This window comes from Conger conger, chromosome 15, assembly GCF_963514075.1.
Source record: "Conger conger chromosome 15, fConCon1.1, whole genome shotgun sequence".
Lineage (NCBI taxonomy): Eukaryota > Metazoa > Chordata > Actinopteri > Anguilliformes > Congridae > Conger > Conger conger.
Genome location: NC_083774.1, coordinates 40,991,475 through 41,014,841, shown reverse-complemented (window position 1 = coordinate 41,014,841; position 23,367 = coordinate 40,991,475). Strand labels below are relative to the sequence as shown.

Here is a 23,367-nt window from a genome sequence, read left to right as displayed (position 1 = left end):
ACACACACATACTCATGCTGCTGTAAGTACTGAGAGTTTCCACACTGCACACTCTTTAAGTTTTCCCCATTTCCACATTGCACCTATTTTTTTTTTCATTTCAATTTACATTATTGACTGGACAACTGCAGTCATATTGCCAAAGAAACATATATAATACTATATATAGTAGTACGGCGCTGGGGGTGGCCACTGTGCATGTGGTTGACTGACAGCACAGACTGAAATAAATACTTGGCTTAACAAATTAACAAAAAAAAGATACAAACCATCAACAAAAACTTTCAATTCATGCAAACAAAGCAGTGTTGATTTGCATAGATTCCTAGCAAAACAGTATAAAAGTCAATGTGGTTTGGTGTTATTGTGACCGATTTTCGTAGATCTACCCTGATGCAGTGATAATCGGACCTAGGTAAGTGTAATTGCTGGCATGTTCAAAGGTGCTCTGCCAAAAGTAAAGTGTAATTTATTTGCCTTAGATATAGTTCTTTTCTGGAATATCATGACTCGGATCTTATTCGTGACTGTCAGGGCCCAGGTCTGGCAGTGCTGCGGCAACAGATCCAGACTCTGCCAAAGCCCTTCTTTTGTGCAAATGCCGAGCCCCATAATCTGGCACAAGATGCAGTCGTGCCGGTGCCCTCTGAATTTGGTTCTGAAAAATTGGCTCCACGGTATCCTGTAAGAGTTAGGACAGTACCCAATTCCCTCAAAGATTATGTACATGCAGGGGCAGAATACTCCCCTTGGTGTGCCTTGCGGTGGGGCCGTCTACCCCCTACCTCTTAGCCTAGCTTCAGGTTCACTGTTGTGAAAAGTACATAAATACATAATTGACTTTTTGTGTTTTGTGGACCATAGGGTGAGTGAATGATGTAATGCCAATGTTATTGCATTCAGGCAGTGAGAGTGTGCGTAGGAGGGGGCCTTAGGCAGTGTTAAGATATCCGTATCCGTATGTTCACTGGTGGATAATGAGCGCTCAGGTAGATTGCATGTTGGGTCTGGATCTGAGCATTTTGTAACTATCACTTTTTTCACTGCATTACTATCTCTTGCTCTCTCTCTCTTACAGGGTGGGCAATGAAGGAGAGGACAGGACCAAACCAGGACCCAGGAAATGTGAGTTTGTATTGACATTTTTCATTGGAACACACTCTGCTGTGCGTTTGTTTGTGTGTGCGAAAGAGAGTCAGAGAGAGAGAGAGAGAGAGAGAGAGAGAGAGTTTACAAAAATGTATTTTACAAGCAGAAACATGTGTACAGACACACGGTTACTCTCACAGCTCTTTCTCTCTCACACACGTAATGAGGTGAATGTTAATAATGTTAATGAATCTCATTAATGCCTCTGGTGTGCAGATAGCTGTCAGCTCACACTGGATCCAAACACAGCGAACAGAAAGCTGTCTCTGTCTGAGGGGTACAGGAAGGTGACACACACACCGAAGAGAGAGCAGCCATATCCTGATCATCCAGAGAGATTTGAGTGCCCTGGAAGCCAGGTTTTGTGCAAAGAGAGTGTGTGTGAGTGCTGTTACTGGGAGGCTGAGTTCAGTGTGTCTGAGGAGGGAGCCTTTTCCACAGCGGTGACATATAAAGAAATCAGCAGGAAAGGAGGTGATTCTGACTGTGTGTTTGGATGGAATAGTAACTCGTGGAGTCTAGAGTGCTTTAAACGCAGTTACTCTGTCTGGCACAATAAGAACCAAACACACATACCTGTCCCCTCCACCCCCTACCGCAAAGTGTGTGATGATGATGATGATGATGATGGTGAAGAAGTGTGTGTGTACAGAGTAGGAGTGTATGTGGACCGTCTGGCTGGCACTGTGTCCTTCTACAGCACACTGACACACTGACCCTGCTGTACTGCAACTGTCTTCAGTTCCTGCTTGTTCTTGGGTCATTTTCCCTTCAGTTTTGTCTTCAGCAAGTGAAATGCATGTCCAATCGGATTCAGGTCAGGTGATTGACTTGGCCATTGCATAACATTCCACTTCTTTGCCTTAAAAAACTCTTTGGTTGCTTTCGCAGTATGCTTCAGGTCATTGTCCATCTGCACTGTGAAGCGCCGTCCAATGAGTTCTGAAGCATTTGGCTGAATATGAGCAGATAATATTGCCCGGAACACTTCAGAATTCATCCTGCTGCTTTTGTCAGCAGTCACATCATCAATTAATACAAGGGAACCAGTTCCATTGGCAGCCATACATGCCCACGCCATGACACTACCACCACCATGCTTCACTGATGAGGTGGTATGTTTTGGATCATGAGCAGTTCTTTTCCTTCTCCATACTCTTCTCTTCCCCTGGTACAAGTAGATATTTGTCTCATCTGTCCATAGGATGTTGTTCCAGAACTGTAAAGGCTTTTTTAGATGTTGTTTGGCAAACTCTAATCTGGTCTTCCTGTTTTTGAGGCTCACCAATGGTTTACATCTTGTGGTGAACCCTCTGTATTCACTCTGGTGAAGTCTTCTCTTGATTGTTGACTTTGACACACATACACCTACCTCCTGGAGAGTGTTCTTGATCTGGCCAACTGTTGTGAAGGGGTTTTTCTTCACCAGGGAAATAATTCTTCTGTCATCCACCACAGTTGTTTTCCGTGGTCTTCCGGGTCCTTTGGTGTTGCTGAGCTCACCGGTGCATTCTTTCTTTTTAAGAATGTTCCAAACAGTTGATTTGGCCACACCTAATGTTTTTGCTATCTCTCTGATGGGTTTGTTTAGATTTTTCAGCCTAATGATGGCTTGCTTCACTGATAGTGACAGCTCTTTGGATCTCATATTGAGAGTTGACAGCAACAGATTCCAAATTCAAATAGCACACTTGAAATTAACTCTAGACCTTTTATCTGCTCCTAAATGAGATAATGAGGGAATAACACACACCTGGCCATGGAACTGGTCCCTTAAAAAGTGGGAGGCACATATAGAAACTGTTGCAATTCCTACACTGTTCACCTGATTTGGATGTAAATACCCTCAAATTAAAGCTGAAAGTCTGCAGTTAAAGCATATCTTGTTCGCTTCATTTCAAATCCATTGTGGTGGTGTATAGAGCCAAAAAGAAGATAATTATGTCCCAATATTTATGGACCTGACTGTACATACACGCACACATGCATGTACACTCAACTTTTCTAAACCAATACCTGACCCAGCCTTTATACAACTATAATGTCTGCTCTAATATTTACCTCAGTAAAACTTAAACCCTATTTATAAGAAAAGCAGGTTAATCATTTTAAGGGCTATCAAATTAAGATTTATGTTTTTACATTTGAAGAAAAAAGTTTCTGTGTACTTATGATGATTAAAACTCTGAATATAACATATTATGAATATGTTACTGGTAAGATGGCAAGGTAAAACACTTCTGAAGTAACAATTTAGAATTTTGTATCTGCAACTTTATATAAAAGAAGCCAGCGAGAAACTTTTTATTTGAACTATGTACTTTATTAGTTCCTTTTTTGCAGGAATTGTGCAGTTTTATAGGAAAATGCAGCTAATAGGGAGAATGCAGAATGATCACTGCAGTGCACTTATTTCCTTTCATTACTGTAAACAATAATCGATTGAGCTTTCTTATTGTGTAATGTTGAACCTGTTGTTGTAGTTTCCTGTATTTACAGACAATGATCTTTAGTGATTAAACCTGAATTATCAAAATGATTTATGCTTTGCTGTTAAAATTAATTATTGATGTATTGAACTCCTGTGCCACTGTAGTACTTATTTCATATTCTATATTGGATTATGTATGCACTCAATATGAGAAGATCAGTATGGGGCTTTAATCTGCACAGTTGACACAACATTTACCATTTACCATCTTGTAAAAATCGGCTGGTACCGTCTGTGTGTAATGGTCGGCAGGTAATCTTCCTGACAGGCAAAATAGGAGTATTACAAAGTGAATCATCACATGGCACAATCGAGCCTTTCTCTACTAATGATTTATCGGTTGCCCCAATTCCCACAATCAGAGAATACTGCAGTTTAAAGGGCCTGTATGACAATTTTGGGTTGTGTTCACCATTATTGCCCATATCAAACTTTTGCCCATAAACACTGCAGTAAATGCTGTTGCATTACATTACAGTCATTTAGCAGATATCCAGAGTGACGTACAATAAAGTGCAAATCGGAACCAGGGACAAATACATTGAAGACCCTAGAGGAAAGGACAGTTCCAAGTCATAGAGTGATAACATAGATACAACTTCATCAACTTTCCAACTAGCATACCACGGTTGGCAGCAAGACATGAAGAATGACAGAAGGCCAACGAGCAGAGGATCGCAGTAGTCCAGGTGGGACAGGACCATTGCTTGAACAAGGAGCTGAATTGAGTAGGTGGTGAGGAAGGGAGGGATTCTCCGGGTGTTGTACAGGAAGATCCTGCATGCCCAGTCAACACCACAATGTCCTCAGAGAGGGACAGCCTGTTGTCCATCACCACTCCAAGGTTCCTTGCACTGGGGGATGGGGTCACGGTGGTGTCCCCTAGTGAAATGGAAAAATCAGAGAAGGTAATTCCTCAGGAAGGGCTTGTCTCTTTTGCGAGAGACAAGCCTCTCTCCCACTCCTACACCCATTCCTATTCTGACCCTCTTAGTCCAACCCGCAGTCCTAATTCCTTCCAGTCTATATTTAAACCATCCGCCTCATAAACACTTTCTCTAAAATCTCAGACTACACAATCAACTGGTTTAAATCCACCAATCAGCCCTATTAGTTGGGATGTGGCAGTCCTCACACCACCCCCTCTGTACACTGGTAATATCATATATTTAGGCATAAACATTTCCTCTAGGCTGTCAGAGTTAGTCCATCTCAACTTCAACCCACTTCTCAAAACAGTAGGGGACAACCTTCAACGTCGGATGAATCTACCAATATCCCTCATAGACAGAATTGCTACAGTCAATATGACCATAATACCCATGATAAATTCAAAGGTCCCGATCAAGCCCCCACCTACCTGGTTCAAATCCCTGGACTCCTGGATAGACATAGAACAAACATTATGTAAAGAAATCCATATTTCAGACTCCATCACGCAACATCCATGTTTCAATAACCCCACCATAACTTCAATGCTGACAGCCTGGTAGAAATATTTATATTTACATTTACATTTTAGTCATTTGGCAGACGCTTTTAATCCAAAGCGACTTACAAGTGCATAGGTTCTACCACAGGTCAAAGCATCACATCCAGAACTAGGAAAATACACCTGGACTGCCGTTCTAAACATATAGTCGTCATCATAAGTGCATTTTTTTTTTTTTTTTTTTTTTTTTTTTTGGGGGGGGGGGGGGGGGGTTAGACAGGGATGGGGGTATCAGAAGGGGGGGCGGGGTAAGTCAGGAGGGAGGACTAAGGTAGAGTTTGAAGAGGTGTGTTTTGAGTCTGCGTCGAAATCGGGGGAGGGATTCTGCTGTCCTGACAGTGGTAGGCAAGTCATTCCACCACTGAGGAACCAGAACGGAAAACAGGCGTGAACGTGCAGCTCGACCGCCAGGTGCCCGTAGAGAGGGAACCGTAAGGCGACCAGAGCTGGCAGACCGGAGTGGTCTAGCTGGGGAGTAGGGAGTGATCAGGGATTGTATGTAATGTGGGGCAGTCCCCTTAGCAGCCTGAAATGCCAACACTAGGGCCTTGAATCGGATGCGTGCGGCAATAGGAAGCCAGTGGAGGCCAATGAGAAGCGGGGTGACATGAGCCGACCTGGGCTGACTGGTGATCAGGCGGGCTGCAGCATTCTGGACCAGCTGGAGGGGCTTGATGGCACACGCTGGGAGACCGGCTAGGAGGGAGTTGCAGTAATCCAGGCGGGAAATGACGAGCGCCTGGACTAGGAGCTGGGTGGCTTTCCCCGTCAGGAGATGACGGATGCGGCGTATATTATACAGAAAGAACCTGCAGGTTCTGGCAGTGGAGGATACTTGTGGAGCCAGGGAGAGGCAGTTATCAAGAGTCACCCCAAGATTCTTTGCCGTACGGGAGGAGGAAACTACAAAGTCCTCCACAGTCAGTGAGAGGTCAATTGACGGAGAGGACTTGGCAGGGATGTAGAGAAGCTCAGTTTTGGCAAGGTTGAGCTTCAGGTGATGGGAAGTCATCCACGCAGAGATATCAGCCAAGCAGGCAGAGATCTGTGTGGTGATTTGGGTGTCGGGGGGGAAGGAAATGAAGAGTTGGGTGTCATCAGCGTAGGAGTGATAAGAGAAGCCGTGGGAAGAGATAACAGAACCAAGAGACATGGTGTATAGCGAGAAGAGGAGAGGCCCAAGAACCGAGCCCTGCGGGACTCCAGTTCGTAGGGGTTGAGGGTCGGAGACTGCGCCCCTCCAATTCACCTGGTAGGAGCGACCAGAGAGGTAGGAGGAAAACCAAGCGAGTGCAGAACCTGTGACACCCATCCCAGACAGCGATGAGAGCAGAATCTCATGGTTGACTGTATCGAAGGCGGCTGACAGGTCGAGGAAGATGAGGACAGAGGAGAGGGATTTTGCTTTAGCAGAGTGGAGTGCCTCAGTGACCGCGAGCAGGGCGGTTTCAGTGGAGTGGCCACTCCTGAAGCCAGACTGGTTGGGGTCATGGAGATTGTTGTGGAGAAGATAAGTGGACAGTTGGGAGCAGACCGCCCGTTCCAGGGTTTTAGCGAGAAAGGGAAGAAGAGAGACAGGCCGGTAGTTGTTCAGGGCAGAGGGATCAAGAGTAGGTTTTTTTGAGGAGGGGAGTGACTCTGGCCCTCTTCAGGGAAGAGGGCATGGTGCCGGAAGAGAGGGAGGTGTTGATTAGAGAGGAGAGAAAAGGGAGAATGTCATCAGATATAGATTGTAGGAGGGGAGAGGGGATGGGGTCAAGAGGACAGGTGGTTGGGCGGTGGGAAGTAAGGAGTTTCAGTGTGTCGGCGTCAGAGAGGGGAGAAAAGGAGGTTAGGGAGTTGGGGAGGGTAGGAGGGTCAGCAGGGGTGGAGGGTTGGGAGAAGGAATTGCGAATAGCATCGACCTTCTTTTCAAAGAAGGAGACAAAGTCATCAGGTGTGAGTGATGAGGGGGGTGGGGGGGAGGGGGGGCCAGAAGAGAGGAGAAAGTTGAAAAGAGTTTGCGGGGATTAGAGGCGGCCGCGTTAATTTTCGAGTGAAAGAAGGGAATGAGACCAAAGTGTTATTATGGAAGATATGTTTGAGGTGTGTGATACCTTTACTTCTTAAATATTCACCAAATAACTAACACCGCAATGTCACCTACCAAACACACTCTCATATGAAACCATCCTGACTTCTTAATGAAAACCATTAAACGTGTCATCATGGATTAGTAAAGGTATCACACACCTCAAACATATCTTCCATAATAACACTTTGGTCTCATTCCCTTATTTCGTCCAGAAGTACAGCATTGGGGAGAATCACTATTTAGAATATCTCCAGATCAAATCATCTATTCAGACCAAAGTCAATATTAAATCATCTAACTTAGATATTCCCCCATAAACACCAGGCCTGATCAACATCAGTACTATCCAAAATCTATAAGATCATTTCTATATCTGACTTAACAAACTTAACACTAACACTAACACTTCAAAAAAACTGGGAACAAGACCTCCAAATCACTCCAAATCACTCCCGGTGCAGACTTCTGCACCCAAATCTGCAAAAACATCCTCTCTATATCCACCAACACAAACATGCAACTCATTCAAAACAAGATTATTCAAAGTGTACACTACACAGAGAAAAGGATGTTTAAAGTGCGTTTTATAGACTCTGAGATTTTTCCACACTGCACACAAAACACCACAGACAGCTATATGCATGCCACATGGGACTGCACACCAACCATGGGACATCACTGACAACCTCTCTCCCACTTTCCCCTCCATTCTGCTTACTTGGAGACATGTCCAACATAACCTTAAACAACACATCACAACACAAACAAGTAGAACATTCTCCATAGCCCTAATCATCACCAAGAAAACTATCCTCATGAATTGGAAATCAGGGAACACAATCAATATTACACTTTGGACTAATCTACTTATCGATTACAAAACTATCTGCCTTCATTAAAAAAAAAACTACTACTGACTTTGTCATAATCTGGGATCCATTTATTGATACCCTATATTCTTATCCTCTGCACAGATTGTTTGTCTGTACACCATCCGTAATAAACTTGCACATTATTATTCACACGCATTGTTATTATTATCTTTAATATTATTGTTTTTCCTCTCTCTCTGGTTGTTTGCTGGTTTATTTTATTTTGCTTGTTCGGTCCTGTCCGTTTTTAATATGTCTGATTATTTTGTGACTCTATTATCTCTTCTGACACCATGTTTTAAAAGACAAGTCTAATGCTTGTAATGCACTTTATCACACTATGTCTCTGTAAAATAAAATCTTTTGGAAAATGAATATTTGGAAATCTCAAATGTGTTCTTTTATACTAACACACACAAAAAAATAAACATATATATAATAAAGTCTAGGGTGCCTAAGACTTCTGCAGAATACTGTACATCATTACAAATTAATAATTACATGAAGACAATTCGAGTCATAATTCTAGTAAGACCTTCCATACAGAAATTACATATGTAGGTAGGTAATTAAACTAAAACACTAAGGTGAACAGACCTTAGGCTGTTGAGTGCTCTTGTTGTTTTAAAGGATAGGGACCTCAGTCTTCTTCCCGATGGTGTGATCTCAAACAGGGTGCATGTGAGGGAAGGAACATTATCAAGTCAAATCAATTTTATTCGTATAGTGTTTTTTTGCAGGAAAGAATGTCATAAAGATGTTTTACAGAGTAACAGGAGGGCAAAAGAGGGCAAAGACCAGTCCTGAACCTCCAAAATAGCAAGCATATGAGGTTTTAAAAAAACCCACCAGTGAGGAGATGATCTTCCTACTCTGTACTGACTGATTGATATTCCTCTGGCTCCGAAGAAGTACAGCTTGATTCAAGGTTAGTCAGATTCCACAGTGTGGATAAACAACACAATGTACTGTACCGCTGCCATTGTAACCAGCATACAGCTTTCGGTCCAGCCTCAGGTTTGACCACAGATACAACACCAGTTGAATAACACCTCAACTGGGAGCTTGTGCAAAACTCACTTTATTTTTCAGTAAGGTTTGAGTGGAGGATTATCCAGGCAAGCGGGCAGACACAGACATGAAGCCTTGGCACACTGCAACAATGTCCCATGAACAACAACCATGAAGGTCCATTAATCTATTGATTTTCATAATGTTTTTAAATCATCTGTGATCAATTTAATGATCATAATTAAAATATCCTTAAATTTTTTCTATTATCTAATTACATTTAACTTCATGTTAATGTCAACTTTAATACTTTTGCTGAGTCTATTTGTAAATAAAATGTGGTTTTGCCTTTTGATCCAGTTGTACAGTACAGTACAATCCATCCAGAACAATCAGTGAAGGCACATTACCATCTCTGTAAGAGACAGGACGAACACAGTCAAGAATCTCCCACTGACTAAGAACAACAAATTTGATCTTTGTCAGGTTTGTTCCTGTTTTAAAGTGGATGTTTGAAGGTAGGATGTTCTGTCCAAGGTTTAGCAGTGGTGGAAGTGAAAGTATCAGACCGAGAGACTGAGAGACTAATATGGAGGCTAAAGCTTTGATTCCTGAGGACGATCTCTGTTGCGCTGTATGTTGTGACATTTTTAAAGAGCCTGTTCTCCTGAAATGCAGCCATAGCTTCTGTAGAGTGTCTCTGCAGCAGTGCTGGAAACATAAGACCTCTCGAGAGTGTCCCATCTGCAGGAGAAAGGCCTCCATGGGTGATCCTCCTGTAAGCCTGGCTTTAAAAAACATTGCGGAGTCTTACTTAAAGCAGATGACTGAGAGAGAAACTGCAGACAAGACTGAGGCTCACTGTAGTCTTCATGGGGAGAAACTTATTTTATTCTGCAAACATGACAAAGAGCCTCTCTGTCTCGTCTGTCAGACTTCAAAAAAACACAGAAACCACCCGGTTTGTCCAGTGGAAGAGGCCGCACTGGAGCTGAAGGTATTCTGTTTTAAATGACAACAATTTCAAATTCTACAGACACAGACAAATATGACTAAAACGTCTGTGTAAAACGTTCAGTTCTGACAGACAGCTATGATATGATGTCTTGTAAATGCATTTAGTCGACAAGGCTGCATTGTATCAGAAAGGCTTGTTTTAAAGCATCAAAACATCAAGTATTTTAGATTTCAGTACAATGTACTAGGAGCAAAATGTAGGCATGGAGAAGTCCACTGAAATTCTGTGTGATTTTATAAATATGTAGTCATTATAATGTGTATAATAATGATGTGTCAGATTAGATACTGACAGCACATATAAGACACAAAACATTTAATATAGCATTATAAAGGTCCAGACCTGATAAAACGACTGTTACATACTCTGTTATATGTATGAGGAGAGAACTGAGCAATACCCAGGGAGTGCAGAAATCTACATTGAGTGCACAGTCGTATGCAAAAATCTGGGAACCCTGGTCAAAAAGCCTTTTATAATTAATATTGTGGTGAACAGAAGCAAACCTGAACTGGAAATGTTACGGAGTTAAACATGAGACCTTTCTGCTAATTTTAGAGCTAGATTGCTTTTTATTTTATTTTATTTTATAAATGTTTTGGGTTTTTTTTTTAAAGGAAAAGGGCCCTGTGCAAAAGCCCTGTCAGTTAGTAGTTTGCAACTCCTCCTCGGGTAACTATAACAGCTTGTAAATGCTGTAGCCAGCTAAGAGTCTGGCTTTTAGAATTTTCTCCCATTCTTCCTCGCAGAACACCTCTAGCTTTTTTATTACAAAAATATTATTAATGTTTGAGTTAAGTGAAACTTTTTAATGCAGAGTAACTCAAGTAACGCAAGATATCTTGTCCTTATTAATCATATTATGCTGAAATATTTCACTGGTTTAATTGTACTGAAAATGCAACATATAATGTTATTACGCTCTATAACAATATTTCACAGACTTTATTACTTACTGTTATATTTCCCCTGCTACATTTCCCATGTACTTACAAAGTTACTCTGACCTACACTTGTATTGTAGCAGGGGTAATACTGTGCCATTTGTGATAAGTGATAACTGATTCATATCACTCCAGGAGGAACTGAAGCCTGTACTTAATCTTATGAAAGAAAAACTGAAGAAGTTTACTGAGGTTGAACAAGGATGTAAGGAAACAGCAGAACACATCAGGGTGAGTAAAGCAATTACTAAAAAGCTGTTTTTCTATTAATGTTGTGTGTGACATGGATAACAAACATACCGCCTGCCATGAATTACAAAGCATAGTTTCACTATTCCGGTTCAAACTGGTGATTGAATCGCAGATTCAAGCCCAGCACACAGAGAGGCAGATAAAGGCAGAGTTTGAGACGGTACACCAGTTCCTGTGAGAGGAAGAGGAGGCCAGACTAGCTGCATTGAAAGAGGAAGAGGAGCAGAAGAGTCGGATAATGGAGCAGAAGCTAGAACACATCAGTGGAGACATCTCCACCCTTACAGGCAAAATCACAGCTATAGAGATGGCCATGGAGACCAAAGACACCTCCTTTTTAAAGGTAGGACCTTTATTTACCAACAGAGTTTATACTGATTAACCTCAGTATAGTAACTTAATGTGTGCTGACTGTTATCATCTGCTTCACTTTCATTAACATGGCCCCTGTTGTTTTTCACTTATTGTTTCTCATAATGGACTCGACTGAATACATTTATACATGCATGTTATTATGTGTTTTTTCAGAGCTACAAGAACATCAAGGAAAGGTATGTCTCTCAGCTAATTTCATCTTTTATGTGTTTACGTTCCTGAGCCTGACTGGCTCCTGCCTGTCGTTACAGAGCCCAGTGCACACTGCAGGACCCAGAGCTGCTCTCAGGGGCGCTGATAGACGTGGCCAAACACCTGGACAACCTGACGTTCAGAGTCTGGGAGAAGATGCTGGGGATGGTGCAGTACAGTGAGTATCTGGACCAGATTCTGAAATCGTGTTTTTTTTTTTTTTACAAACATTTGTACACATGAGCACATGAAACTGAAGAAACAGGCTGTATATTGAAATGGTGCTGAAGATAAACAAGATTAGGAAGAACCTGAGAGCTGCACTGCTCTCAGTTTAATATCAGAACACATAGAAATACAGAATTAATACATACAAAATTTAACTATTTAATAATATGGTTTGTTAGCTGCTTATTAGCTGTGTCAATTGCATGCATCAAGTTTGCTATGATTTTCTCATTTTCATAATGCAAATAGGTATTATGTTTAAATTATAAATCACAATAACTGCAGTATACTATATATAGTATATAATAACCATAACTACTATATGAAATTTCCTGTGTATGTGACCTAATCTGAGTAGATTTTAAATATAGTGTTTTAAATATCTCTCTTCTTGGTATTTCAGCTCCTGTGATGCTGGACCCCAACACTACACGTGCCTCTCTCTCTCTCTCTGATGATCTGACTACTGTGAGGCACACAGGTACAGTGCAGAAATGTCCTGACAACCCAGAGAGGTTTAAGCCCTGTGCGTGTGTCCTGGGATCTGAGGGGTTTACCTCAGGGAAGCACAGCTGGGAGGTGAAGGTTGGGAATAAACGTGAGTGGAACGTAGGAGTGGTGCACGAGTCCATCAGTAGGAAGGGGAATATGAATTGCAGCTCAGAGACTGGATTCTGGGACATAACGCTGAGGAATGGTGATGAGTACAGAGCAAGAGGAGTTGCTGACCACACACTGAAGAGGAAACCTCAGAGTCATCAGGATGAGGGTGCAGCTGGACTGTGACAGGGGGGAGGTGTCCTTCTTCAACTCCAGTGACATGTCACTCATTTACACTTTTAAAGACACATTTACTGAGAGGGTGTTCCCATTCTTCTCTCCCTGTTTGAGAGACGGTGGTAGGAACGATGCACCCCTGCAAATCTGCCCAGTGAATGTCTCTGTAACACTGATGTCCCAGTGAAGGTGTTTGTTAACAAATTACCAAATGGAAAGCAGGCATACAGAGATACACTCTCAGTGCCTAAAAAGGTACAAAGGGGGGTGTCTGCCACAAGGGAGCAGACATGCATGTGGGGGTTATTTTCTTTTACCTGGTGCGGTTTATGCGATAAAGGAGACAGTTTTTTCTTGTCAATATAAATTGTTATTGATCTAAACTTTGGGAACTGCTACTTGTTCATTTACAAAGGACCAAACTATTTTGCAATTACTGCAGAATCCATTTAACAATTGTAATCATTCATTTTCCATGAAATAATGGCCCATGAAAATAAAATGATGTATTATTTCACATTTATTTTTAAAATATTTTCAAGGTCTTAAATATAGAATTACATGCAATTCACTGTAAAAAGTTTGAGCAAATAGTTGGCCCACGCTGAACGTAAAATGATGGGTACACCATTATTCTGTCCTCACTTGGCGTATCATTGTCAAGCTAGACAGATAGCTAACATGAATGCTCCAATAAAGGCTTGAGGCTTGGGTAAGTGTGAGCTCTTTACTGGTGCAGTTTTTGTCTTTGTATTTGTAAAACTGAAATAACAATAGAGAAATAAAACACATTATTTTACATCTGATCTTCGGTGTCAACATACCAAATAACACACACAAGTGACACACAAAGCACCAATTGCCTGTATCTGGGTCATTCTATGAAAATGTGCCATTTTGCATTCGGAAAATCAGATTTTCAAAGTATTGTTTTTGTTGTGATTTATTTGGATTAAGTAGACCCTTACCTGTCAGAAAAATATGTGGTGCCATCTCAGGCTATCTTACTTATTTATTTATTTTCTTAAAATAATCAACATGCACAAGTGTGTTTTGTAAACCCTGTTAGATACATGAAATTGTATTTAAAATTATTTCAAGTCATACTTATAATAAATCTGGTATATTATGAAAGCTACATCATCCCTGTTTATATTAAGAGTGTTTATAAATTGAAATAACGAGTTTGTTTTTAGACTGTAGTAAGTGGATTTGGCATAGAACATTATGGAAATGAATCAGGAAACTGAAGACATATATGTAAAACAGTTATTTTATTAAAATTATGAAAGAATTAAAACTAAAATAATTTGCATCAAAATGAAATGATGCTATCTGATGCATCCTCTCAAATACAATCAGTGTCAATTCAAATCATCTCCCAGGAATTTCTGATGAAAAACAGCAGAGCAGCCTCCCCATTAACAAACTGAGCTGCAAGTTCAACAATCTGGCCAAGCCAGATTCCTCAAGTTCATGTCAGAGCCTTTTTCTCTCCTTCTTTGATCTTAAACGCCCCTCACAATGTTGCCTGCAACACAATGAAATAACAAACACATTTAGGGACAAAACATGCTATTTGTAGTATAAATATTATTAAAAATAATGTATTGTATAAATAATTCTGGTTTTGAACACACAGTAAACATTGGGACATAGCAGGGAAAGGGTTAATAGTAACAGGGTTGACGGTAACAGGGTTGACAAAATATGTTTTTGGCAGCCATTACTAGCCTTGTGGTTAAAACAATGACACCACATGGTGTGTATTCTAGAGAGGCTAATATGCTTGTTTATATGTACATTTAAATTTCCATGAAATAACTTCTTAATACATGATATCATGGTAACAAGATTGACACACTATTACTGTCCCCTTGTTGAGGACCCGGCCCAAGGCCCCCCTGATGAGAGATTGACAGGGATGGGTTAGGAAGGAATGCATTGTTAACCCCTCGCACACGCCATTGAGGTGGTAGCAAGAACACCCGTAAGAGGAAAAATATGCGGTTCAGAGATAATGAGCAGCCCTACTTGTCAGCGGAGGAGTCTGAAGTCGGGGGACTTAGATTTAGAGTACTAAGGAGCAAGGTTAAAGTTCTGACTGAGGCCATGCATAGAATGAGTTCCAGCATAACCTTGGAGGAGATTCAACATGCTGAGTGAGCAGTCGGGGAATACCCCAACCCTACAGGGGAGGAGCACAATGCCTGGCTAAAGCAAAAAGATAAGGAAAACGAAAGGGATGTCAATACCAAAAGAATATTAAGAGGCTTTAAGGGCCTTCCTGATTACAATCTGATAATTTATTGGATGGATTCAAAGGACTGACTGTAGAGGAGTTGGGGGATGATTTACACTCAGCTATTGGCTGGATGTCCTTTGTAGATCCCTTAAGGTGCCGCGGAGAGGGGCACCTGAAGAGTGTGTTGAGATGGTGGAGGGCACTAACTTCTGGCTTGTATGAAGTCAAAGTTTGGAGAGAGTCCAAGGAGAGATTATGACAGGGAGACAAATACCAGTGATGAATAGGTTCATTAAAAAATTACATAAGAGCTAGTGTTTCCACTCGTATACTGAGATGGTGGAAACTCCCAACCGGAGGGGCACATGAGATAAAGTATTGGGGAAATTTCCTTTGAGGCATGAGAAAAAAGTTGCTTAAGAGATAAATGACTTTCCACTCGGTATATTGGGGACATTTCTTATCAAAAAAAGGTACACTTTTATAAGAGCTAAGGATATATAAGGAGTGAGCTTTTAGATGTTAAAAAAGCAGGAAAAAAGAAGGAGAAGAAAGAAAAAAAGCATCTTAGAATTTTGCTTCAGAAGATATCTATGGGCTGTTGAAGAGAGAGCAACGCAGGACAGCTGTAGTCAAGCTGGAGTGGCGCGCTCCCTCTGCGCGCCACTCCAGGATCTGGATATGGAGAACAGAGTGATGTACGCGGTGCGGACTTAGCCCAAGAGTTGTGGCAACAGGATTGATGTAGAAAGAGCAGCGCAGAACAACTATAATCAAGCTTGAGTGGTAATTATAATCTATATTACTTGTAGAAGTAGGAAAAGTAATACATAGAAGTAATACATTATAAGTTTCCTCCTTTCCTATTTTTCATTAAGATACTATATGAGGTAGAAAAATGTAGAGAAGTTTTTAGAGTTTAGATAAACATAATATTCTAGGAATAGTTTCTTTTAAACATCCAGAAGGGGGAGCTATAGGATAAGGCTAAGGCCAAAGAGGATGGGTATTTGAGGGGTGTACCTTGAATTTTAACATCATGGTGGAAAGGTAAATTAGAAAGAGCTAAAGGGGTATATATAACTTGCATGTGATCAGCAAACTGAAAGATGATATATATCCTGTAAGCTGTATAACTCTATTCTTTTGATTGATTATAATAAAGTACATCTTACTATAATCGTATGTGATAAAGGTTCTTTTAGAGGAATACAGTGAATACAGGACATCGTATACCAGATTTGCATCACACCCTTCACTTCGAGACTGGGCTGGAAGTTCAGTAGAACTTACCAAGGCTCCAGGACGTTCGGAGTACTTAAAGAAAAAGAGAGTTTGTCCCTGAGACACCTCATGGTGAGGTACTGCTTGTGGGAATATGAGCTCTGAGCTTGACAAGGGGTCCGTGGCTCACGACACCCTTCTGTCAGACTAAACATAACTCAATGAAAATCCATCAAAAGAGAGGAGCACTTACTTGTCTGCTTGGCATCATCTTCATAAAAGGCAGAGGATATCACCTCCTGAAAATTATGTCACTTTTGGGATAGTCCATTGTCCCTGAGGGCGGTGTTTATCCAAAGTAACAGGGTTGACGCAAAACGCAGGGACAGCACTAAAATGTTATTTTTTTCAATATTCCAAAAATACATGCATTATAGGTTAACTGACAATTGAAGCTTTTCATAAGTATAATTTGTTTTCAGATAATTTGATTTCATCCTCCTTAAAAGCCTGTTGTAATAGAAATATTTTACCCAGGGACAAGCCATTTTTAGCTATTTTTACAATGTTTACAAGATATACAATACAAAAAGTCTTTAAAATTCATGAAATAAATCAATGTATACATTTATAAAATGAAGACTGTTTATTTACTAAATGATACCAACTAAATTTTTAAATGTTTTGTTGTTAATATAGCTTTATGAGGTAGTTTTTGTGTCAGGGACATAAAATGGCACGTTTTCGTAGAATGACCCATCTATAAAATGCAATAAATGCTTATTGTGTAGTGACATGACATAATTCACCTACGGAACCTTGTGTGTGTGTGATAAGTGTTCCGCACGGACTGAAATAAGGTGCGGAACCAGGTTGATATATACATGATTGCATGCTTGTTCTAACCAGTTTGCTCTGCCTGTTAACTGACAAGTTCCATAGTAAAGAAAACAATTAACCTGGATACTCCGCCTCTGACTCCCATTCTTCGGCGCTTCATTGGTGACCCCGACGTAGGTCTCGTAGAAGTCTCCGAGACCGAAGTGAACATGGCGAACAACGTAAATTTTTTGAGATTGCTGGAGTTCTGGGAGTCGTCAGCAGCAGCGTGGTTCGCGCAGGCTGAGGCTCAGTGTGCCATCCGCGCCATTGTTGAGGACGACGCACGCTACTTTCACGTCGTCGCGGCGCTTGGCAGCTCCACCGCGGCCAGGACAGTTGGATTTATTACGTCCCCTCCTGAACATGACAAGTACAAGGCGTTTAAGTCTCACCTCCTCAGGACTTTCGAACTGTCGCGGTCTGAGCGAGCCCGGCGTCTGCTCTCAGTCAACAGCCTTGGGGACGACAAGCCATCCGTCCACATGGAGAGGCTGCTGGGGTGGCTAGGTAAGGAGGAACCATGTTTCTTGTTCATTGAGATATTCCTTCAGAGCATGCCGCCACATGTACAGACGGCGTTAGCTAACACGACCATTACGGATCCCCGTAAGTTCGCTGAAGAGGCCGACCGTTTTTTTTTAGCCACACAACGGTCTGACCCGGAAGTAATGGCCCCGACACGTGGTTACGAAACCCCGGCCAGAGATATGCTAGCCAGCAGGGAGCCTGTAGCCTCTAACAGCCGTACAGACACAGGCATGTGTTCTCTCCACAAGCGTTTCGGCGCAAAGGCAAGGAGATGCTACCCCCCGTGTAGTTACAAGTCGGCAGGAAACGCGGGAGCCTGCGCTCAGTAGTGGCTGTGAGCGCAGGCGTATCAAGCCGACTGTTGTTTATCAGAGACACCCTCTCCGGGCGCAAATTCCTCTGCGACACCGGCGCTCAGAGGAGCGTCCTACCAGCAACGGTGAGCGACACCGCCGGGGGAGAAAATGGCCCGTGCTTGTCATCCGCTAATGGCGCTCCTATCCGCACCTACGGAACGAAGACAGTAGACTTGTGTTTTGGAGGTCAGCGGTTTACATGGCGTTTTGTCACAGCGGACATTTCCTTTCCCCTCCTGGGTGCTGATTTCTTGTGCGCTCACGGACTGTTAGTAGATGTCAAGAATAACCGCCTGATAGATGCGATGACATTCTCCTCTTTCGCATGTGTCCGCGATGAGGCGACATACGGCGGTCTTTCAGGTTCACTATCAGGAAGTGACAAATATCAGCGCCTGCTCGGCGAGTTTCCCAGCCTGACACAGCCCACTTTTTCCGCCGCCACCGCCAAACACGGAGTGGAGCACCACGTGGTTACTGAAGGACCACCTGTCTATGTTAGAGCCCGGCGGCTCAACCCGGACAGGTTAGCGGTCGCTAAAGCTGAGTTTACCAACATGGAGCGCCTAGGCATCATTCGCCGCTCGGACAGCCCCTGGGCCTCGCCCCTCCACATCGTCCCAAAACCCGACGGTGGGTGGCGACCATGCGGTGACTACCGCCGCCTCAATGACGCTACCACTCCTGACCGTTATCCAGTCCCCCACATTCAGGACTTCTCCACGCACTTGGCTGGGAAGCGCGTTTTCTCCAAAGTCGATTTGGTGCGTGGATACCACCAAGTCGCAGTGCGTCCTTCAGACGTCCCCAAAACAGCGGTGATCACACCTTTTGGTTTGTTCGAATTCCTACGTATGCCGTTCGGACTTAAAAATGCAGCTCAATCCTTTCAGCAGCTGATGGATTCAGTGCTCAGAGACATGCCTTTCATCCTTGTCGGCAGCACCTCAGAAGAGGAGCACATGCTGCATCTCCGGGAGCTTTTCACGAGACTCAGCCAACACGGTTTGATCATCAACCCGACGAAGTGTCTGTTCGGGTTATCCTCCATCCGCTTCCTCGGACATATCATCGACAAAGATGGGGCAGCCCCCCTCCCAGCGAAAGTGGAGGCCGTCTCCGCTTTCCCACGGCCGCCCACAGCCCGGGCGCTCCAAGAGTTTCTGGGGATGGTGACGTTTTATCACCGTTTCATCCGCCAGGCGGCTCACACCATGCATCCATTATATGAAGCCTTAAAAGGGAAAACATCATTCTGGCAAATCACCCACACTGTTCTTATCGTAACTCCTCCCAACGCTCCTCCCACAACGTCATTGTGGCAAATTGCCAACAGTCCTTATGCTCTGCCAACTCTGTACAACGTTCAGGGCGTTCTGCCAACTAGAACAAAGTTTGTGTCCTCACTTCACCCCGCACCTGCTCTTGACAAACTACCAGACCTCATAAAGTTCTGGATGCCCTCCCTCTAACACGTCATCCATACAAGTCACTCTGTATCTTTCGCTTTTATAAGACAAACTAAGCAGCAGTAATCATTGAAACTATACAGACAAACTAAACTTTTGATTAATTATTATCTTCTAAGGGAGTAAATGTACGTAGCATTCTTTAATCTCATTTCAACAGTTTTCACTGTGGTTTCTTGCGTTTTCATAAGCTCAGCTATAATTAATGTTCTAGGTCAAATAGATACACTTCTGGCATAAAACATCGAGAGTCCCGGAGAAATCAGCTGTACAGTCATATCTTGCTCTGCCCGTGTCCTTGACAGTTTGGTCTACACAGTTCAAGACGGGACCCCCCCCTGCCAGCTGGCTGGGTTCACTGTGTAATCCTAGCACAATTTAGCAGTTAATCAGTTTGAAACTATACAGGGTACATATCATACTTTAATACAGATATATTGATAATTTAGCACACATCGTCGAGAGTTTTGGAGGAACCAGCCTGCTCAGTAAGGTGGAGTCTGATTTTGACTTGTGATTGTTTATCATGCTTTTAGGAGGGAGATCGTTTTTCTGTGAATTTTCCCCTACACAAGGCCCTGAACTCATCCTTTCTTTTAATCTTCTTTCTATTTTCAGCTCTTGATTCAAATTTCCTCCCTCTGTCTCGTTCTCTCGACATTTTAAGCTTCCTCAATTGCACCATACAAATACACAATGTACAAGTGTCAAACAAATGCGCCCAAAATTGACATATCACGTAAGGTCACATAGGAAGAAGGACTATGTTATATTACATGATATTAATGGCATTTGGCAGACACTCTTATCCAGAGCAATGTACAGTTGTTTAGACTAAGCAGGAAACAATCCTCGCCAGGAGCAACGCAGGGTTAAGGGCCTTGCTCAAGGGCCCAACTGCTCTGCTGATTTGAACCACCGACCTTGCAGTTTCCAGTCGTGTACCTTAACCACTAAGCCACAGGCTCCACCTCAGGCTATGCTTCAGACTATTCTACAAATCTGTATATTATCATTATTATTATCATATTATCAGTATTCTAGGTTTTAGGTCTATGATTAACTATTAATAAATACGATTCTCAGTGTGAACATTTACAAATTCATTAATGGCCTCTCTGTGCGTGTCATGGTGGGCGGTTATTCCCGCTGTTGCCATGAGAGGGCCAAGGATCATTGGTTCCACCTGTTCCTTGTTAGCACCAGGGGAATTACCTTCCTGAGAGTATTTAAGACCAGCAGGTACTATCATTCAGTGCTTTTGTGTTCAACCGTATGCCCTTGACAAAAGCACCTGGTAGACTCTGCACTAATACGAGTCAGGTTTGGTGCTGGTGGTTTATTCGCTAAAAAAAGGAATTCATGAGAAAAGGTAAGGAAGGTGTTCAGCTGAGAGTGTTTATGTGCTGTCGCCTTCCTCAAGGGTTTTTGTTTTTCTTTGGACTCGTGTGAGTCGGCAGTAGAGGGACGGTGTCCCCGGTACATGTATTTTGGTTTGCGTTTTGTCCCGAGCTGCATCTCAAGGTTTTTATTTTCGTGCCTGTTTTTTTTCTCGCCAGGTTGTATTTTATTTTTGTTTCTTGGTCTGTGACCATTTGTGCCCAGCTATTGGTTCACCCTGTTTGTTAGAGGCTCACTTTTTTCCCCATTTCGGGTGCATCAATGCCATTTTTCATGAAAGACAAATTTTGGCAAGAGCATGCGCGTAATTCCAGTTTTTCCGGACATTCGAATGGAAAATCATAAATGAACTCACTTCCTGGATTGAGCGAAGGGATTGTTCTGGCGTGTTAATTTGCACTTGGAAACCTGTGATTTTTCATGGTCACTCACACATGAAACTACTGCTTTAGGACCTAAAACTCAGCCGATTGAGAGCGTGTGGTTTGTTAACATTGAAAGAACTTTGTCGCCTGAACAGGGCCTTAAACCCTGGACCCTCAGATTAAAAGTCTGATGCTCTACCGACTGAGCTATCCGGGCTCTGTTTGGAGGGGATATTGACGGGATTACGAGTCTGATCCATAATGGCACATAGAATTAGCCTTCATAATCTGTGATATTTGCCATTGCACATTTTGTCATGCTCAATAATACGGTAACATGGTGCAAGCCAAGGGGCGATGGAGGTACGTTGGACCTCGTGGCGCAACGGTAGCGCGTCTGACTCCAGATCAGAAGGTTGCGTGTTCAAATCACGTCGAGGTCATCCTCTTTTATTTTTAATTGACCAACATTTCAGGGCTGCAGGTGTGTCGGTGAAAATGAGTTCTCCTTTAAGTTGTACCTTGAAATCTTCACCGACACAAAAAGACATAGAAACAATGCAAACACTATGGCCTTTGGCAATATTTATGGAGAAATAAGAAGATCCTTCCCACTTCCATCATTCCCAATTTAGTTGGTCCCCAGGTATCAAGTGACTCTGTGCCGGACCACAAATGAAGCAGACTTTTTCCTTTTTCCTTTTTTCAGATAGGAGCGTTGCATTTTTCCCAAGTATTATGAAACACATTTGACCTCTTTTTTATATTTCCCGGTATCTTTCATTGTTTTTGTGATATTTGGATTTTTCTCATACATTTGTGTGGGAAAGTTACAAGTGTAAGAATAATGGATTTCTTTGCGTTATTCAGGTCCAGGATTGACCATTTTTCAATATTTCACACAACACACATTTTCCATCTTTTTCCAGACATTCCTTGTGGATAAAGATTTTTTTTTCATCATACATGTGCCTTGTTTGCAGTTATTTAGAGTTGAAATAGAACACATTTAAAAACCCCACATTCTGACTGGTTTGTGGACATGGTTTTCTTCACTTCAACAGGTGGGAGGCTCACTTTTTTCCCCATTTCGGGTGCATCAATGCCATTTTTCATGAAAGACAAATTTCGGCAAGAGCATGCGCGTAATTCCAGTTTTTCCGGACATTCGAATGGAAAATCATAAATGAACTCACTTCCTGGATTGAGCGAAGGGATTGTTCTGGCGTGTTAATTTGCACTTGGTAACCTGTGATTTTTCATGGTCACGCACACATGAAACTACTGCTTTAGGACCTAAAACTCTGCCAATTGAGAGCGTGTGGTTTGTTAACATTGAAAGAACTTTGTCGCCCGAACAGGGACTTGAACCCTGGACCCTCAGATTAAAAGTCTGATGCTCTACCGACTGAGCTATCCGGGCTCTGTGAGGGGGGGTGGATATCGAGGGGATTACGAGTCTGATCCATAATGGCACATAGAATTAGCCTTCATAATCTGTGATATTTGCCATTGCACATTATGTCATGCTCAATAATACGGTAACATGGTGCAAGCCAAGGGGCGACGGAGGTACGTTGGGCCTCGTGGAGCAACGGTAGCGCGTCTGACTCCAGATCAGAAGGTTGCGTGTTCAAATCACGTCGAGGTCATCCTCTTTTATTTTTAATTGACCAACATTTCAGGGCTGCAGGTGTGTCGGTGAAAATGAGTTCTCCTTTAAGTTGTACCTTGAAATCTTCACCGTCACAAAAAGACATAGAAACAATGCAAACACTATGGCCTTTGGCAATATTTATGGAGAAATAAGAAGATCCTTCCCACTTCCATCATTCCCAATTTAGTTGGTCCCCAGGTATCAAGTGACTCTGTGCCGGACCACAAATGAAGCAGACTTTTTCCTTTTTCCTTTTTTCAGATAGGAGCGTTGCATTTTTCCCAAGTATTATGAAACACATTTGACCTCTTTTTTATATTTCGCGGTATCTTTCATTGTTTTTGTGATATTTGGATTTTTCTCAT

General features: G+C 42.4%; 4 non-coding genes and 1 pseudogene across 4 annotated transcripts; 3 read left to right on the top strand and 2 right to left on the bottom strand.

Moving 5' to 3' along the window:
• Positions 1-9,852: 9,852 nt before the first annotated feature.
• On the top strand, positions 9,853-13,062 carry LOC133111134 (E3 ubiquitin-protein ligase TRIM35-like; annotated as a pseudogene).
• An 8,427-nt stretch (positions 13,063-21,489) lies between these two features.
• Positions 21,490-21,562, bottom strand: trnak-uuu (transfer RNA lysine (anticodon UUU)). Its single transcript has one exon. It is a non-coding gene; the product is annotated as a tRNA-Lys (tRNA).
• Positions 21,563-21,716: 154 nt separating this feature from the next.
• Positions 21,717-21,788, top strand: trnaw-cca (transfer RNA tryptophan (anticodon CCA)). Its single transcript has one exon. It is a non-coding gene; the product is annotated as a tRNA-Trp (tRNA).
• Positions 21,789-22,695: 907 nt separating this feature from the next.
• trnak-uuu (transfer RNA lysine (anticodon UUU)) lies at positions 22,696-22,768 on the bottom strand. The gene has a single exon. It is a non-coding gene; the product is annotated as a tRNA-Lys (tRNA).
• A 157-nt stretch (positions 22,769-22,925) lies between these two features.
• On the top strand, positions 22,926-22,997 carry trnaw-cca (transfer RNA tryptophan (anticodon CCA)). Its single transcript has one exon. It is a non-coding gene; the product is annotated as a tRNA-Trp (tRNA).
• The last annotated feature ends 370 nt before the right edge of the window (positions 22,998-23,367 follow it).